This window comes from Dreissena polymorpha, unplaced genomic scaffold (assembly GCF_020536995.1).
Source record: "Dreissena polymorpha isolate Duluth1 unplaced genomic scaffold, UMN_Dpol_1.0 chrUn088, whole genome shotgun sequence".
Taxonomy (NCBI): Eukaryota; Metazoa; Mollusca; class Bivalvia; order Myida; family Dreissenidae; genus Dreissena; species Dreissena polymorpha.
In genome coordinates, this window is record NW_026273402.1 from 77,967 (window position 1) to 96,138 (window position 18,172).

Here is an 18,172-nt window from a genome sequence, read left to right on the forward strand (position 1 = left end):
TCACAGTGCAACCCCTATAGGTGTAAATAATGTTGTAAATAAATATGATAAGTAAATAATTTTTCCCATATAAACACTATTTAAACATGTTGGGTGGAGCGTGTCGGCAGGGCTAGTAGGGCGCGCCTGGCGAAATACCATCTCGTCCGTGCACTATGGCTCTGCTGAAATGACCCACCCATCATGACCAAAAAAAGAATTGTGACGTTTTGTGTTTTTTTTCCTTACTGTAGTGTAGATTATGCTTTCCCGTAGTGTAGTGTAAATAGTGCATGGTGCCCGTTATATGACAGGAGTGTTATATGAATAAGTTAGGAAATTCTAATTTACCCATGAATGCAAACCAAACCAAACGCAAACATAAAACCAACGGTGGCGGTTTTTTCTCTTGTCTATAGCATGCGGTGGCGGTTTTTTCTCTTGTCTATAGCATGCTCTCGTATATTCTTCATATTAACTGGTTTATAGTGCATGGTATTTGATATATATGGGCGACGAGTAAACAGTCTAATTTAAGCGGGAACCTCGCTCTTTATACACAATAAGAGCCACTAAACACTATGGGCGCCAGATTTGATTTTTGACGTGCTGATTTTTTTTTGGAAATCGCCATGGCAGACGAAATCAAGTTAAACAATTGGTAAGGAATTATTCATGTGTATGCAATTTACAATATCTTTTGTTGATTGCCCCATTGAGTGAAACAATAGTTACACGGATTATCACATCGTTTGTGGAAACTGTTGAAACTAAAAGTAGACTAAAAGAGAGAAAGAGCGAGGTTCCCGGCCTGCGCGCGCATTTCAATAAGCGAGCGGGGTGACAGCTATTTAATTATGCATAATGACGCACTTCCGTTGCTTTAGAAAATGGCGAGTGATTTACCTTGTCAATATCTATGCACATAGTCGAACTTTTTTTTTTTAAGAAGACGTTTTGTCGGAAGATTTTTTATAAATTTAGTATTTGTATGCATTATAATAAACAACAGGTAACTAAAAAACAAATAAATAAATAAATAACAAAAACATTGTCATTGACATCGAGCGCCTATGTGAGCGCCCAAAGCAAAACTAATTCGAAATCATGGAGGATTTACACATTACAAATGCAATTCCTAATGGCAATAAGTAAGTTTTTAATCCTTATTGTCTTTCTGAGTTTTATTAAAAACAACGGTAGTGGATCCAGTGTGGCTGGAATGTTATTCAGATAAATTTTACATAATTTCGCGACCTGTCAAATTGTGTTCCTGCATCATGTAATGTCTAGGAAGCATCTTTCCTCATATACTTAGTTTAAATGCTATTGTTTCTGTGCACCAATAAGTTTATAGAAAACAAATTTTGCTATTTTTTTTTCAAAACTTCATACTTCATTTAATATCAAAAACCTGTAATTCAAAAGTGAAATTCAAGCTTTTCGTGGTGAATATTGTTATAAAGTTAATTAATAAAATCGTCATTAATTAGTTGAATTCATATTGGCTTTATTATTGAGCTTCAGACAGCCGTATTGTCTTTCGGCCGCAAAAGACAGCCGTATTGTCCTTCAGCCTGCGGCCTCAGGCCAATACGGCTGTCTTCAGCTCAATAACAAAGCCAATATGAATTCAACTAATTAATAACATTATAATACAACCATTACATACATGTGTAATACAGCATTTTTAAGCGTTTTCATTGGCTTAGTTTTTGTTTATTGACCAATCGCATTTCGTTATTTTGCTGAAATGACGTCACAAAATGTAAACAAAATTCGCGATTTATCATTATGTTTGCGTAAATATTTATTTAATTTGCTCATTTAAAAGCATGTGATAAAAAGATCTGACACTCGTTGTCATATCATACCATATTTTATTAAACTCGTCCAGGAAATTCGTTAGTAAGCTCGCCAAAGGCTCGCTTACTAACAAAATTCCTGAACTCGTTTAATAAAATATGGTATGATATGACAACTCGTGCCAGATCCTATATATATCCACAAAGCAATAGTTTTTTGGTTGTTTTTATGTTTTTATGCTTCTGTAACATAATTACCTGCAAAGGTAAACCATATATAAATGCATTAATTGTTTTTTCGTAACAAAATACATTAAATTTTGCTTAATTCAAACGTACATAATATATAAGAGCGTAGGTCATATAGATGTTATGAGTTATTTCTTAGGTAAGAGTTATATCTTATAATATAATCTACCGTTACGCTATTCTGTAACTAAGAATCATACGACTTATCCTCTTTGTTTGATCCCACTTCAACCAAACGGTCTGGCGGTTCTTCAGGTTTGGTATTTGCTGAATTTGAGGTTCTGGTTCGCTGATTATTTGACAAAGACCCAGACGTCAGCGGTATATTAAGCGTAATTCGAGACGTCAGATGCTCAACTGCGTGAGCTGTCTCGTGAAGAGCGTTCGGGTCATTGATTGGTTGAAGTGTTCTAGTTGTGACGACTTTCAAATGAGACATTCCGATATAAGTAACTGTTGCAAGTTCTTTATTTCATTTCTTTCTTTTGAAGTATGTGTAGGTTCGTCCTGATATTTTGCGATCTTTTCAACATATATTTAGCGGAAGGCCTGGACCCATATCCACAAAGCTCCTAAGGCAAATCTTAACTAAAGTTAGACTTTAGTGAAAATTTAGAATTCAATTTATACAGTGAACTCTAATGGTGTACACGCCAATCTGGTAAAAGCAGCAGGGTATTTTGAATCTTAAACAGCATAATAGCATTAAAAAAAATGAAGTTCAGTTTAATCAAGTATAGACTTAAGGAAATTTTTCAATTTTATGTAATTTACTTAAGTTTTCACTAAGGAGCTTTGTGGATACGACCTCTGGAGTCTGAACGTTCCGAGCATGAGTTAACTCGTTGGGTCTCGTTTGGTGATTTCCGTTTGTAGGCCTTGGACAACGTAGATCATGCAGGTCTTTAGGGCTGCTTAGTCCCTAATATGTTTCCGTCCCTACCGGCGCGGCGCTCTTAAAGCTGTGGTCAGGAACATCCAAAATTCCTCAATGTCGGTATTGGTTAGATTCGACTTTGATGTATCTTTGGAACGACGACACGTGATAATTGGAATCAACCGTCCCCTCCTTTCGCCTGTATTTAAGAATGAAGATACAAGATCCATTAACGTCAAAAACACTACGCAATGCAATTAAATACTAGATTTAACACAATCAGGGTACGCAATGTAATGAGTAATTCTTTTTTGGGTAGTTAGTAGTAGGAATTAACAAACCGTGTAAAACATATATGTTTATATACTTATCTGTTAACCCATTTATACCTAGCGTCTAGAAAAAAAGGCCTTGGAAAACAACGTAGACCCAGATGAAACGCTACGGCATGCGGTTCGACGCATAATCCCAAGAAACTAGGTTTCTCATTAGAACCTAGGTTCTCAGAATGAGAACCTAGGTTCTCGCTTGTAGATTGCACATGGCTTCAAGAACCCAAGTTTTTAAATGAGAACCTAGGTTTTCATGAGAACCTAGGTTCTCATTTGAAAACCTAGGTTCTCATTTGAAAACCTAGGTTTTCATGAGAACCTAGGTTCTCAGAATGAGAACCTAGGTTCTCATAAAAAACCTAGTTTCTTGGGATTATGCGTCGAACTGCTTGCCATATCCGTGGTTTTCATTTGGGAACCATAGGTTCTCTGAGAACCTAGGTTCTTTGAAAACCTAGGTTCTTTGAAAACCTAGGTTCTCTGAAAACCTAGGTTCTCTGAGAACTTAGGTTCTCAGAGAACCTAGGTTCCATGAGAACCTAGGTTCTCTGAAAATCTAGGTTTTCAGAGAACCTAGGTTTTCAGAATTACGCGTCGGACGGCGTAAACTTGCTCGTTTGGAATACGGGACACATATTATTCAGGGCGCAGGATCAATGGGGTTCACATATGATTACACACGGGATGGACAGAATGAAAACACGCCGTTAAGAACTTTATTTTTGCAGATATCTCAAGTTATTGAAATATGTTTGCAAAGTCTTTAGCGCATAAGTTTTTCTTGCAGTGTTGCCGATATCTTACGATTGAATAATACATTATTACACATAATCAATAGAGATAAAACATGTATTTTATACCATAATGTTTGCTTCCTACATGTAGGTCACAGACATACTTAAAATAGAAAACTGTACCGTACAGTCGTTTGAGGCCCGAAAAAGGGAACTGAATATTTAAAACTCATTTAATGCTGTAACAATGTATTATGTAACGATTGATCTGAATTTTTAGTCTCAAAATAATATTTACAATTAAAGATGTATTTCGTAAACAGTTCAATTTTTTATTAACGTGTTCAGACCAATGTCGACCGATTACTTTACTAATTTCATTCCTCAAGAACACCCATGCACGGAAACATGACCAAGAGGCGGTCACCGACATTGTTCAGAAAATGCTCTTGGGGAGAAACATTCACGGTTTCACGCCTATTTCTATTCATTTTAAACATATGCCGCCAGCGTGTACCAAGCAATGGGAGACAACTGGAGGTTAATTATGGCAAGCGGCTCGACGCATAATCCCAAGAAAATAGGTTTCTCATGAGAACCTAGGTTCTCATGAGAACCTAGGTTCTCATGAGAACCTAGGTTTATGAAATCCCAAGAAACCAGGTTTCTCACGAGAACCTAGGTTCTTATTTGAAAGCCTTGGTTTACGCTTGAAAACCTATGTTCTCATGAGAAACTAGGTTTTTCATGAGAACCTAGGTTCTGATAGACACATAGAACTTAGGTTCTCATGAGAACCTAGGTTCTCATTCTGAGAACTTAAGTTCTCGTTTGGTATCCTAGGTTTTCACAAGAACCTAGGTTCTCATTTGAAAACCTAGGTTTTCATGAGAACCTAGGTTCTCATTTGAAAACCTAGGTTCTCATGGGAACCTAGGTTCTCATTCTGAGAACCTAGGTTCTCATGAGAAACCTAGTTTTTTGGGATTATGCGTCGAACCGCTTGCCATAAAACGCCGCATTATGCGGCGTCTCATCAGGGTCTGCGCTGTTTGCTTAAAGGAATTTCTGTAAGAAATATTCTAAATATAGAAATAAATATACTAAACATCCCTAATTTTGGAAATAAATTGATCCAATTTAGCAGGATGGGAGAATCCACTCGGCTTAAATGGGTTAAGTGAATAGTATCAAGAATGATTTCAACCTTGTGCAGATCGCTCTTCGAAGTCGTTAATTGTCAACCTTAATTCACATGGCAAAATGTATCCTTCGACACCTGATAACGAAAAACAAGGAAACATATCCATAGTAATTATTTATTAATGATGTGCAGGTTGGGAATGCAATAGAAAAACGAGTTTAATCATTTTTGAAATATTTTTTGCCTTTTACTACAAACGCTTCTCAGACAATAGTAAAACGCATTCTCAAATATTTATAACACAAGTAAATGAATCTGTCAGATCAATGCCAAGTTATGAGACTTAGAGCGACACAACAATATTTACTGCACAAGAAAACTTGCCCCTAAGTGCTACATGTAATTGTAAATGGTAATTGCACAATGTTTCCAACTTTATTAGATGAGAAGTTCTGAAGGATCATTTTATTCCCCAACAATAACGTTTGGTGAATTATTTTTAACGTTTCGGTTTAATGAACATGTTCGTGAATGTATTAAATTGTTAAATGAACATGTGCGTGAATGTATTCAAGGTTTAATGAACATGTGCGTGAATGTATTCAAGGTTTAATGAATATGTGCGTGAATGTATTCAAGGTTTAATGAACATGTGCGTGAATGTATTCAAGGTTTAATGAACATGAGCGTGAATGTATTCAAGGTTTAATGAACATGTGCGTGAATGTATTCACATGAGCTGCATGGTGAGCTTTTGTGTTCGTCTGTAAGTCGCCTCGGGAACATGTTCAAAGTGACAACGAACACCACAGAAGTCACATCGTAAGTCGCCTCGGGAACATATTCACTGGGACTACGAACACCACAGAAGTCACATTGTAAGTCGCCTCGGGAACATATTCACTGTGACTACGAACACCACAGAAGTCACATTGTAAGTCGCCTCGGGAACATATTCACTGGGACTACGAACACCACATCAGTCACATTGTAAGTCGCCTCGGGAACATATTCACTGTGACTACGAACACCACAGAAGTCACATTGTAAGTTGCCTCGGGAAAATATTCACTGTGACTAAGAACACCACATAAGTCACATTGTAAGTCGCGTCGGGAACATATTCACTGTGACTACGAACACCAAAGAAGTCACATTGTAAGTCGCCTCTGGAACATATACACTTTGACTACGAACACCACAGAAGTCACATTGTATCTCGCCCTTGGAACATATTCACTGTGACTACGAACACCACAGAAGTCACATTGTAAGTCGCCTCGGGAACATATACACTGTGACTACGAACACCACAGAAGTCACATTGTAAGTCGCGTCGGGAACATATACACTGTGACCAAGAACACCACAGAAGTCACATTGCAGAACAATGTAATACCTTATGGTGTCAGGAGAGCGCCCTTTAACCTTTCGACTCTCCTAACCTATTAACTGATACACCCAAACAGTAATTTAATTTTCATCGTGATCTTGTTTTTATGCTTAAGTTTTAAAGAGAAACATATGTTTAGCTGTATATGGGTATCAGATGTTCGTCCTCTGCTTGTAAGTATGTCTCAGCGATAAAAAATACCGAAGTAATGACCCAAAGTGTGCGTTCATACACTGCTCGTTGGACTATTCCTTTAAAGCTTATTTTCTTTAACAAGTTTACGTTTATATGTATAGTGTTTCATTCAGAACAATTCGTGCTTATATCGTTACTAGTTGTTCATGATACTACATGTAATTGAGTAGAGTAATCTCATAATATTCAAATAATGGTTATCCGACCATTGGTAATCAATCCGTGGACAAAGATTCAACACCATAAATATCTTTTTCTGTAAGAGCCCTTGTACTTGTTTCTGTAAGAGCCCTTATACTTGTTTCTGTAAGAGCCTTTGTACTTGTTTCTGTAAGAGTCCGTGTACTTGTTTTTGTAAGAGCCCTTGTACTTGTTTCTGTAAGAGCCCTTGTACTTGTTTCTGTAAGAGTCCTTGTACATGTCTCTGTAAGAGTCCGTGTACTTTTTTATATAAGAGTCCGTGTACTTATTTCTGTAAGAGTTCTTATACTTGTTTTTGTAAGAGCCCTTGTACTTTTTTCTGTAAGAGCCCTTGTACTAGTATCTGTAAGAGCCCTTGTACTTGTTTCTGTAAGAGCCTTTGTACTTGTTTCTGTAAGAGCCCTTGTACATGTCTCTATAAGAGTCCGTGTACTTTTTTATATAAGAGTCCGTGTACTTATTTCTGTACGAGTCCTTATACTTGTTTTTGTAAGAGCCCTTGTACTTTTTTTCTGTAAGAGCCCTTGTACTTGTATCTGTTAGAGCCCTTGTACTTGTTTCTATATGAGCATGTGTACTTGTTTCTGTAAGAGCTCTTGTACTTGTTTCTGTAATAATTCTTGTACTTGTTTTTGTAAGAGCCTGTGAATTTGTTTCTGTAAGAGTTCTTGTGCTTGTTTCTGTAAGAGCCCTTGTACTTGTTTCTTTAAGAGCCCATATTATTGTTTCTGTAATAACCCATGTACTTGTTTCTGTAGGAGTCCATGTACGTGTTTCTGTAAGAGCCATTATACTTTTTTCTGTAAGAGTTGTTGTAATTGTTTTTGTGAGTGCAATTGTACATGTTTATGTAAGAGCGTGTGTACTTGTTTCTGCAAGAGCAATTGTACTTGTTTTTGTACGAGCCCTTGTACTTGTTTCTGTAAGAACCTGTGTACTTGTTTCTGTAAGAGCCCATGTACTTGTTTCTGTAAGAGCCCTTGTACTTGTTTCTGTTAGATTCCATGAACTTGTTTGTGTAAGAGCCTTTGTACTTGTTTCTGTAAGAGCCCATGTACTTGTTTCTGTTAGAGCCCTAGTACTTGTTTCTGTAAGAGCCCTTGTACTTGTTTCTGTAAGAGCCTGTTTACTTGTTTCTGTAAGAGCCCTTGAACTAGTTTCTGTAAGAGTTCTTGTATTTCTTTTTGTAAGAGCCCTTGCACTTGTTTCTGTAAGAGCCCTTGTACTTTTTTCTGTTAGTGCCCTTGTAGTTGTTTCTGTAAGAGCGCATATATTTGTTTCTATAAAAGCCCTTGTACTTATTTCTGTAACAGCTTTTGTACTAGTTTCTGTAAGGGCCCTTGTTTTAGTTTCTGTAATGCCCTTGTACTAGTTTCTGTAATATCCCTTGTACTAGTTTCTGTAAGAGCCCTTCTAGTTGTTTCTGTAAGAGCGCATATACTTGTTTCTTTAAGAGCCCTTTTACTTGTTTCTGTAAGAGCCCTTGTACTTGTTTTTATAAGAGCCCTGGTACTTGTTCCTGTAAGAGCCCTTGTACCTGTTTCTGTAAGAGCCCTTGCACTTGTTATTGTAAGAGCCCATGTACTTGTTTCTGTAAGAGCCCATGTAACTGTTTCTGTAAGAGCCCTTGTACTTGTTTCTATAAGAGCCCTTGTACTTGTTTCTGTAAAAGCCCGTGTACTTGTTTCTGTAAGAGCCCTTGTACTTGTTGCTGTCAGAGCCCAAGTATTTGTTACTTTTAGAGCCATTTTACTTGTTTCTGTAAGAGTCCTTGTACTTGGTTCTGTAAGAGTCCGTGTCCTTGTTCCTGTAAGAGCCCTTGTACTTGTTTCTGTTAGAGTGCATGTACTTGTTTCTTTAAGAGCCATTTTACTTGTTTCTGTGAATGTTTCTGTAATAGCCCTTGTACTATTTTCTGTAATATTTCTTGTTCTTGTTTCTGTAAGAACCCATTTACTAGTTTCTCTCATTGCCCTTGTACTTGTTTCTGTACGAGCCCTTGAACTTGTTTCTGCAAGAGCCTTTGTACTTGTTTTTGAAAGAGCCCTTGAACATGTTTCTGTAAGAGTCTGTGTACTTTTTACTGTAAGAGTCTGTGTTGTTTACTGTTTTTTTGACAGCCCTTATACTTGTTTCTGTAAGATCGCATGTACTTGTTTCTGTAAAAGCACATGTACTTGTTTATGTAAGAGTACATGTACTTGTTTTTGTAAGAGCCCTTGTACCTGTTTCTGTAAGAGACCTTTCACTTGTTTCTGTTATAGCCCTTGTACTTGTTTCTGTAAGAGCCTTTGTACTTGTTTCTGTAAGAGCCCATGTAATTGTTTCTGTAAGAGCCCTTGTACTTGTTTCTGTAAGAGCCCTTGTACTAGTTTGTGTAAGAGCCCTTTTACTTGTTTCTGTAAGAGCCCTTTTACTTGTTTATGTAAGAGCTCTTGTGCTTGTTTGTATATGAGCCCAATTACTTGTTTCTGAAAGAGCCTGTGTGTTTGTTTCTGTAAGAGCCCATGTACATCTTTCTGTAAGAAGTATTGTACTTGTTTCTATAAGAGCCCTTGTACTTTTTTCTGTAAGAGCCTTGTACTAGTTTCTGTAAGAGCCCTTGAACTTGTTTCTGTAATAGCCTTTGTACTAGTTTCTGTAAGAGCCCTTGTACTTGTTTCTATAAGAGCCATTGTACTTGTTTCTGTAAGAGCCTTTGTACTTGTTTCTGTAAGTGTTTGTGTTCTTTTTTCTGTAAGAGTCTGTGTTCTTATTTGAGAGAGCCCTTGTACTTGTTTCTGTAAGAGCCCTTGTGCTCGTATCTGAAAGAGCCCTTGTACTATTTTGTGAAAGAGCCTGTTTACTTGTTTCTGTAAGAGCCCTTTTACTTGTTTCTGTAAGAGCCCTTGTATTTGTTTTTGTTAGAGCCCTTGTACTTGTTTCTGTTAGAGCCCTTGTACTAGTTTGTGTAAGAGCCCTTGTACTAATTTCTGTAAGAGCCCTTGTACTTGTTTCTGTAAGAGCCCTTGTACTTTTTTTCTGTAAGAGACCTTATGCTATTTTGTGAAAGAGCCCGTTTACTTGTTTCTGTAAGAGCCTTTGTACTTGTTTCTGTAAGAGCCCTTGTACTTGTTTCTGTTAGAGCCCTTGTACTTGTTTCTGTTACAGCCCTTGTACTAGTCTGTATAAGAGCCCTTGTACTAGTTTCTGTAAGAGCCCTTGTACTTGTTTCTGTAAGACCCCTTATACTAGTTTGTGTAAAAGCCCTTTTACTTGTTTCTGTAAGAGCCCTTGTACTTGTTTGTGTAAGAGCCTTTGTACTTGTTTCTGTTAGAGCCCTGGTTCTTGATTCTGTTAGAGACCTTGTACAAGTTCCTGTTAGAGCCCGTGTACTAGTTTCTGTAAGAGCGCATACACTTGTTTCTTTAACAGCCCTTTTACTTGTTTCTGTTAGAGCCCTTGTACTTTTTTCTGTTAGTGCCCTTGTAGTTGTTTCTGTAAGAGCGCATATATTTGTTTCTATAAAAGCCCTTGTACTTATTTCTGTAACAGCTTTTGTACTAGTTTCTGTAAGGGCCCTTGTTTTAGTTTCTGTAAGTGCCCTTGTACTAGTTTCTGTAATATCCCTTGTACTAGTTTCTGTAAGAGCCCTTCTAGTTGTTTCTGTAAGAGCGCATATACTTGTTTCTTTAAGAGCCCTTTTACTTGTTTCTGTAAGAGCCCTTGTACTTGTTTTTATAAGAGCCCTGGTACTTGTTCCTGTAAGAGCCCTTGTACCTGTTTCTGTAAGAGCCCTTGCACTTGTTATTGTAAGAGCCCATGTACTTGTTTCTGTAAGAGCCCATGTAACTGTTTCTGTAAGAGCCCTTGTACTTGTTTCTGTAAGAGCCCTTGTACTTGTTTCTGTAAAAGCCCGCGTACTTGTTTCTGTAAGAGCCCTTGTACTTGTTTCTGTCAGAGCCCAAGTATTTGTTACTTTTAGAGCCATTTTACCTGTTTCTGTAAGAGTCCTTGTACTTGGTTCTGTAAGAGTCCGTGTCCTTGTTCCTGTAAGAGCCCTTGTACTTGTTTCTGTTAGAGTGCATGTACTTGTTTCTTTAAGAGCCATTTTACTTGTTTTTGTAAATGTTTCTGTAATATCCCTTGTACTATTTTCTGTAATATTTCTTGTTCTTGTTTCTGTAAGAACCCATTTACTAGTTTCTCTCATTGCCCTTGTACTTGTTTCTGTACGAGCCCTTGAACTTGTTTCTGCAAGAGCCTTTGTACTTGTTTTTGAAAGAGCCCTTGAACATGTTTCTGTAAGAGTCTGTGTACTTTTTACTGTAAGAGTCTGTGTTGTACTTGTTTTTGTGACAGCCCTTTTACTTGTTTCTGTAAGATCGCATGTACTTGTTTCTGTAAAAGCACATGTACTTGTTTATGTAAGAGTCCATGTACTTGTTTTTGTAAGAGCCCTTGTACCTGTTTCTGTAAGAGACCTTTTACTTGTTTCTGTTATAGCCCTTGTACTTGTTTCTGTAAGAGCCTTTGTACTAGTTTGTGTAAGAGCCCTTTTACTTGTTTCTGTAAGAGCCCTTTTACTTGTTTCTGTAATAGCCATTGTATTTGTTTCTTTAAGAGCCCTGCCCTTGTACTTGTTTCTATACGAGCCCCTGTACTTGTTCCAGGATTAAGCAGACCCAGTTGAGTGTCATTGAGAGGTTCTTGCGGTGTTGTCAGGCCTGTCAGAGGCCTGAACGCCTCGTACTGGTTTCTAGAACAGGCAGCGTGGACACTCAAGCTGTGGAACACTTGGTGCATTTGGTAAGACAGTTTAACAGGTGGTGAGAGTTCATTAGTGGTGGGTGTCTTTGACTGGTGGATGTCTGTGCGTCCATGTGTGGTTGATGTCCATGAGTGGTGGATGTCCATGGGTGGTCAATGTCTATTAGTGGTGAGTGCCCATGCGTGGTAAATGTATATGAGTGCTGAATTTCAGTGTGTGGTGGATGTCTATGACTGGTGAGTGTCTATGACTGGTGAGTGACTATGACTGGTAAATGTCAATGACTGGTGAGTGTCAATGACTGGTGAGTGTCTATGACTGGTGAGTGTCTATGACTGGTGAGTGTCAATGACTGGTGAGTGTCAATGGCTGGTGAGTGTCAATGACTGGTGAGTGTCTATGACTGGTGAATTGCGATGACTGGTGAGTGTCAACGACTGGTGAGTGTCTATAACTGGTGAGTGTCAACGACTGGTGAGTGTCTATGACTGGTGAATGTCAATTTCTGGTGAGTGTCAATGACTGGTGAGTGTCTAAGACTGGTAAGTGTCTATGACTGGTGAGTGTCAATGACTGTTGAGTGTCAATGACTGGTGAGTGTCTATGACTGGTGAGTGTCTATGACTGGTGAGTGTCTATGAGTGCTGAATGTCAGTGTGTGGTGGATGTCTATGAATGGTGAGTGTCTATGAGTGGTGAATGTCAGTGAGTGGCGGATGTCTATGACTGGTGAGTATCTATGACTGGTGAATGTCAGTGAGTGGTAAATGTCAGTGTGTGGTGGATGTCTATGACTGGTGAGTGTTTATGACTGGTGAGTGTCTATGATTGGTGATTGTCTATGACTGGTGAGTGTCTATGACTGGTGAATGTCAGTGTGTGGTGGATGTCTATGACTGGTGAGTGTCTTTGACTGGTGAATGTCAGTGAGTGATGGATGTCAGTGTGTGGTGGACGTCTATGACTGGCGAGTGTCTATGACTGGTGAATGTCTGTGAGTGGTGAATGTGTGTGGCGGATGTCTATGACTGGTGAATGTCTATGAGTGGTGAGTGTCAATGACTAGTGAGTCTCCATGAGTGGTGAGTGTCTATGACTGGTGAGTGTTCATGAGTGTTGAGTGTCTATGACTGTTGAGTGTCTATGACTTGTGAATGTCAATGAGTGGTGAATGTCAGTGTGTGGTGGATGTCTATGACTGGTGAGTGTCTATGATTGGTGAGTGTCTATGACTGGTGAGTGTCAATGACTGGTGAGTGTCAATGACTAGTGAGTGTCTATGACTGGTGAGTGTAAATGACTGGTGAGTGGCTATGAGTTGTGAATGACAGTGTGTGGTGGATGCCTATGACTGGTGAGTGTCTATGACTGGTGTTTATGACTTAAATTTTTAAGGTCTGTTGAAAAACATGGCTGTCAAGGGGCTGAACTGTTTTCCCTATTGGGCTTATCAGAAACCTGTTACGTACTATAGTAAGTCCTATTTGGGTCTTCATGTAACTTGTTCAGAATGCTCTCTTGACCTAGTTAAAAAGTAGTTCAGGTCAGTTAAAAACAGGTCTGTCAGAGAGCTATTGAAAAGTGAGAATGACTCACTTGAGTAAATCGTATAGTAATTATTATGTCCCCCAGTCTATACTAGGGGACATATTGTTTTTGCCCTGTCTGTTTGTTTGTTGGTTTGTTTGTTATTTTGTTTGCGTCAAACTTTAATATTGGCCATAACTTTTGCAATATTGAAGATAGCAACTTGACATTTGGCATGCATGTGTATCTCATGGAGCTGCACATTTTGAGTGGTGAAAGGTCATGGTCAAGGTCATCCTTCAAGGTCAAAGGTAAAATATATGGGGGGGGGGGCATAGTGTTTCAAAAACTCATCTTGTTTTTTATGTCCCCCACCACTATAGTGGGGTACATATTGTTTTTGCCCTGTCTGTTGGTTTGTTGCTTTGTTTGTTTGTTTGTGTGTTTGTTTGTTTGCGTCAAACTGTAACATTTGCCATAACTTTTGCAATATTGAAGATAGCAACTTCATATTTGGCATGCATGTGTATCTCATGGAGCTGCACATTTTGAGTGGTAAAAAATCAAGGTCAAGGTCATCTTTCAAGGTCAAAGGTCAATATGGCTCAAAATCGCTCATTTAATGTACACTATTGAAATATTGAAGATAACAACTTGATATTTGGCATGTATGTGTATCTCCTGGAGCTGCACATTTTGAGTGGTGAAAGGTCAAGGTCATCCTTCAAGGTCAAAGTTCAAATATATGGCTAACTGGGATGTTCCTTATTTATTTATCTAATGTTTTAAAATGTAATGTACGTTCTTAGTTTGTCATAATAGTGTGCCTTGAAATCAAATACGTCTGTTTGTTAACTACATTAAATCCTCTGAAGTCCACCTTCTCAGAATAGTGTAACTCTTTAGACATCTTTTGTTATTGTATTGCATGGTAAAATGATCCTTCTTTACAGAGTGTTTCAAAACCATGTCCCTGTGTTTATCATTGGTTATGCTCAAAGGGTTACATTTTTTACAGTACCAACTTGCTACATACTTCAAGATGTTGTGTATGTGTGGGGTGGGGGTGGGGGTGTATCCTTCGTAACTTTTGTATTTAGGATTTTTCTGTGTTATCTTAGTTTGTTTACTTTTTCGTCTAGAAGCTTCGTGGCTGCATAATTGAATATGTACACAGCAGTTATTACTTATGAATATTCCCAATGAACACAATTCATCTGACACTTCATCTTTTTACAACATTACAACATTTGGATTGTGTTTGTGGTGTGTGTTGTCAACTTTTGGCTTGTTGCCACTAGCAGCCAAAGTTTTTATTTAATCTTGATGAAACTTGTTAAGAAAGTCGATCTTTACAAATGATCTGTGTCAATAGGGGTAAGAAAACTAGACCCCCTGGTCAAAGGTAAGAAAAACCTTGTTACCACTCTCTGAGTCACATTTGTAACTCTTGATGGAAAATTATCAGATTGCTTACCTGACAATTCTTAGGCAAAATTTCGATCAAAATTAATATGAAAAGCTAAGTCCTAATAATAGAAAAAATGAATAAACACACTAAATGGCTCATTTGTGACTTATTAATATGAAACTTAGTCTTAATTTTATCTTCGCCTTGGTCTTATAGGATGAACATACATAAGTCAGTGCTCGGACTCAACTTTGAGTGTTTTCTCAAATTTAAACATGCATGTTATCATCATATTAAATTTAGTGTTCACAAAAGATTTGTTTGAGTTTTTGAGTTTTGCTATGGTCGTAGCTTAAATAGGAATATGTGTATATATTCCCTAATCTGAGATTTGAGATTGTTTGTGAGCTGACCGACATTTTTAATTAAGTGGTAAATCAAATCTTATCCTATGCATTGAGCTTAAACAAGGTCACACAATGTCAAAACTAAAGTAATCTGGTGAAATCAATGTCAAAACTAAAGTAATCTGGTGAAATCTTTAACAATTATTGTGTCGTGAACTTTGGAAAAGGCTTTGGGGTCATCATGTCCCTCTTGTATAGAAAAAATATCACTGGAAAAAGTGACATCTTTCTTGTACTCATTGTTTTTTTAATTTACTTATACAAGTATTATGATACATATTTTTTGTTTCAATTAATGATGTGTGTTGTTGTTCAGTTATGAGTGCAGCAGACCTGGGTTCCTTGCGCTGGTGGCCCCGCTGTCCCACGACAAGGCTAACCACGCCCTCGAACGCCTTCCCCTTATACATCTTGTGGGCATAACAAAGCTGACCTCTACTGTAGCAACCCGACCTATAAATGGCGATATTAGACCTCAAAACAAGTAGCTACCAGACCTACAGCCAAGTAGCCACCGGTCCTCTACATAGAACTGTCGAGAGGAGTAAAAATAAGTGAATATAAGTGACAGTAATGGAAACCAGAACTAGCTTAATGCAGATTTCTGATTTCACAATCAACTGTATGGGCATTGTTTTTGTTGGCTTTTCTTACTATGCAATTGTTAAAACCGTCGGCGTTAAAGATAAAACATGTTTGAGTATAGTTGATTGTATCGAGTAAACTGAGATTTCTCTCCATCATCGCCTCAGGAGCCTTAATGATTGTGTTAATGTGTGATTTGAAATAATCGCATCTAATATATATCACCTAAAATTTTAACCACTTCATCAAAGCATTGTACAAACCTCATTTTAACTCTCGCCCACGCATGCCTAGCCCAACATAGTTACACCCTACAACTAGCTATAACTCTCGCCCACGCATGCCTAGCCCGACATAGTTACACCCTACAACTAGCTATCCACGCATGCCTAGCCCGACATAGTTACACCCTACAACTAGCTATAACTCTCGCCCACGCATGCCTAGCCCGACATAGTTACACCATACAACTAGCTATCCACGCATGCCTAGCCCGACATAGTTACACCCTACAACTAGCTATCCACGCATGCCTAGCCCGACATAGTTACACCCTACAACTAGCTATAACTCTCGCCCACGCATGCCTAGCCCGACATAGTTACTCCCTACAACTAGCTATATTTTTTTACTGTGTAGAAGGATACTGTAACGACCATTACCAATTACTCAATTATATATAATAATCATTAATGGTTAGTAATGTGGTTTCATTCGTTTTCAAATTGTTCGTAGAAAAAAATAGTAGATTAAAAATCACCATGCATTTCATCCTTCTCGTTTTGGTAACACTCATAGCTAATCATTACTAGAACAAATTAATTATGAAAAATTGGGATAAAATAGCACCCGATAGTATCAATGCAATTTCAATGTACAGCTTAAACGTGTTCAGAATGGTCATGTCTAATACATTGCCTCGGAGTGCAGGACGTATTCCAACAAACAGTTTTACCCTAATTATTTATTTCATTACCATGTTTGTTTTTTATGTTATCGAGTTGTATTCATTGCTACACACAAAATAATCATATTTGTACAGTCCCAGATATGCAAATTAAAAAAAACGAAAAATTGCAAATTTGTAAAATTTGAACTTTGCTCGTTTGTGATGGTAAAACCCCTTTATTCTAATGCGAAAACACAAATAAAAAACGACAAAAAACATGGAGATTTCAAATTTTACAAATTTGCAATTTTTGTTTTAGGATGCTATACGAGCGATGTATCGAGCTTTTCGAGCTGTCATTGAGTTGCATTCATTGCTACACACAAAATAATCATATTTGTAGAGTCCCAGACATGCAAATTAAAAAAAATTGAAAAAATTGCAAATTTGTAAAATTTGAACTTTGCTTGTTTTTCATGGTAAACTATATTCAGATGCGAAACGCAAAAAATAAACGACAAAAACATGCACATTTCAAATTTTACAAATTTGCAATTTTTGTTTTAGGATGCTATAAGAGCAATGTATCGAGCTTTTCGAGCTGTCTTGCATTGCATTCATTGTTACACACAAAATAATCATATTTGTACAGTCCCAGACATGCAAATTTAAAAAAAGTTGAAAAATTGCAAATTTGTAAAATTTGAACTTTGCTCGTCTTTGATGGTAAAACCCCTTTATTCTGATGCGAAAACACAAATAATAAACGTAAAAAAACATACACAGTTCAAATTTGACAAATTTGCAATTTTCGTTTTACGATGCTATAAAAGCGATGTATCGAGGTTTTCATTGAGTTGTTTTCATACACACACACAATAACGATATTTGTACAGTTCCAGACATGCACATTTAAAACAGTTCAAAAGTTTTAAATTTGTAAAATTTGAACTTTGCTTGTTTTTGATGGTATACTTTATTCAGATGCGAAACGTAAAAAATAAACGTCAAAAACATGCTAATTTCAATTTTACAAATTAGCAATTTTTGTTTTAGGATGCTATAAGAGCAATGTATCGAGCTTTTCGAGCTGTCATTGAGTTGCACTCAATGCTACACACAAAATAATCATATTTGTACAGTCCCAGACATGCAAATAAAAAAATGTTCAAAAATTGCAAATTTGTAAAATTTGAACTTTTCTTCTTTTTGATAGTTATCTTTATTCAGATGCGAAACGCAAAAAATAAACGTCAAAAACATGCAAAGTTCAAACTTTACAAATTTGCAATTTTTGTTTTAGGATGCTTATAAGAGCAATGTATCGAGGTTTTCGAGCTGTCAATGAGTTGCATTCATTAATACACACAAAATAATCATATTTGTACAGTCCCAGACATGCAAATGCAAATTTGTAAAATTTGAATTTTGCTTCTTTTTGATGGTAAACTTTTTTCAGATGCGAAACGCAAAAAATAAACGTCAAAAATATGCAAATTGAAAATATTACAAATATGCAAATATTTTTGTTTTAGGATGCTATAATTGCAGTGTATCGAGCTTTTCGAGCTGTCATTGAGTTGCATTCATTGCTACACACAAAATAATAATATTTGTACAGTCCAAGACATGCAAATTAAAACAAAATGAAAAATTGCAAATATGTAAAAAATTGAACATCGATCGTTTTTGAT

The 18,172-nt window shown here is 37.2% G+C and overlaps 1 long non-coding RNA gene across 1 annotated transcript; it reads left to right on the top strand.

Annotated features, from left to right (window-relative positions):
• The first annotated feature begins 1,024 nt into the window (after positions 1-1,024).
• LOC127864041 (uncharacterized) lies at positions 1,025-16,639 on the top strand. The gene is made up of 3 exons (XR_008041393.1): positions 1,025-1,130; positions 11,562-11,697; positions 15,321-16,639. It is a non-coding gene; the product is annotated as an uncharacterized LOC127864041 (long non-coding RNA).
• Positions 16,640-18,172: the final 1,533 nt, after the last annotated feature.